This window comes from Prunus dulcis, chromosome 5, assembly GCF_902201215.1.
Source record: "Prunus dulcis chromosome 5, ALMONDv2, whole genome shotgun sequence".
NCBI classification, from domain to species: domain Eukaryota; kingdom Viridiplantae; phylum Streptophyta; class Magnoliopsida; order Rosales; family Rosaceae; genus Prunus; species Prunus dulcis.
This window is the reverse complement of record NC_047654.1, coordinates 4,498,333-4,500,226: the sequence shown is the minus strand read 5'-3', so window position 1 is coordinate 4,500,226 and position 1,894 is coordinate 4,498,333. Positions and strand designations below refer to the sequence as shown.

At 53.7% G+C, this 1,894-nt stretch overlaps 1 long non-coding RNA gene across 1 annotated transcript; it reads right to left on the bottom strand.

Moving 5' to 3' along the window:
* Window positions 1-686: 686 nt before the first annotated feature.
* On the bottom strand, window positions 687-1,018 carry LOC117629343. Its single transcript, XR_004586066.1, has 2 exons — window positions 897-1,018; window positions 687-814 (listed from the first exon to the last, which is right to left on the bottom strand). It is a non-coding gene; the product is annotated as an uncharacterized LOC117629343 (long non-coding RNA).
* Between the last annotated feature and the right edge of the window lie 876 nt (window positions 1,019-1,894).

Here is a 1,894-nt window from a genome sequence, read left to right as displayed (position 1 = left end):
TCCTCTGAGGATCGGTAGGACTCGATCGCCTCGACTCGGGCCGCAGCCACCTCCTCGACCTTCGCCCTCTTCAGCTCCTCCACCTCCTTGGTCCGAGCCGCCACCTCCTTGGCCAGGGCCGCCTTTTGCGCCAGCAAGGCGTTCTTCTCTCGGATGGCCTCCTCTGCCTCCGCCACTTTGCTCTTGGCCTGCTGATCTCGCCTCTTCAACCTCTGGATCTCCTTGTCAGCCTTGGCCATGCTGACGTACATCTCGCCAAAGGCCTGCCAAAACAAAATCATGTTAGTCAGTTGATACAAAAATAATCCAACACAAATACATTCGGAAAGGGCCTAAACACTTACATAGGCAGAGGTGAGGATCGTCTTTTGGGCCCGGTCCACGAAGGATGAAGCTGGAGTCTTTGCCAGGGCCTCGGGGTCGCTCTTCACGCCTTCCAAAAAGACGTTCACCAAGGGCACCTCCTGTCGGTGCATAGCCAGGTTGACTTCCTTCTTCTGCTGGCGAAGCCTGCTGAAGTCAACCTTCTCAACCCCTTCAGCGAACACATCCTCCATGCCGAAGGGTAGCTTCGGCGGGGCCTGCAGATCAAAGGGCGGAAGTCTCGGCCCCGAGCCCATCACATGCTGGTGCGCCTCCTCTATAGCTTTCCTCTTGCCCAGCACATCCGCAACCCGACCCTCATCATCATCCCTGGGTCGTTTTCCAGCACTCTTTTCAGCCTTCTTGGCCCGCGACTCCCTCAGCCGCCTCTGCATCTCGGCCTCATCAATGTCCACGGCCACCTTCGTGCTTCCCCTTATGATGCCAGCCACTGCCAAAACAAACAAAGCAATTATATTAGTCAAACTCACAAAGGTTCAGCACACAAATAAAAAGATAACCCAGGTACTTACTTCCTTGCAGCAGTCCGGACTCAAACAAGTTCTTCTGCGTGACCAAGTTCCCGCACTCACGCTCAGTCTCGGATAGCTGCGCCCTCACCCACTCAACCTCGTCTTCTTGCTCCTTGGAGATAGGGCCCCACTTCACTGAACCTGCATCAAGAGTTAGAAACTACTTAGCCATTTACACCTGCACAAACAAAGTACAGAACCAACAATAGGAGCCAAGACTACAATCAAGCAATGGACAATCTTAAGGGATGGGGCCAAGGACCTATAGACTGGAAATGGGTAGGAATGTGCTGGACAACTCTCTTCCCTGGAGGACACTCCCAGTCCCCATAAGCCATGCACCACCTGTTCCTCCAGGACTTTTGCGTTGTGGGCTTGTGTCCAATAAAATAGCCCCTCTCCTTCGCCTTTCGGCAATTGGCCTGTACCCAGCCAAAATTTCCCTGTTGCTTCGAGATTGAGTACAGGTACATGAACTGCTCAAATGTTGGCTCCCCTAGCCCAGCCAACCACCAAGCAATATACACCCCGTGAAGAAGAAGCCAGAAGTTGGGATTATACTGCCCCGGTGCATACCCCAACTTGGCCAACATCATCTGAACCCACGGATGAAACGGTAGTCTGAAGCCGTGCCGATACATATCTGTGAAAATCATCACAGAGCCATCCGAGGGATATCTGACTACATCGGCCTCAGTCGGTAATCTCAAGCCCACATAGGCTGGCACCTCAAAATCTTTCCGCAGCTGGGCCAATTTCGCTTCTGTCAGCGTATTCCGCCTCGGCAGCGGAACACCGACCCGGATGTCTAAACCCTCTGAAACCGAAGCCGCGGCTATACCCACAGACCCTGATGGTGATGCCTGGTTGCTCGAACCGTCCCCTTGCGATTGAGGCAAGGCTAGAACCCGGTTTGCTATGGCCTCTAGCTCTATATAATTCCTCTGCATCTCCCTATATGCAGCTGCCCCAGAGTCTTCGGATGGCTCAACCCTCTC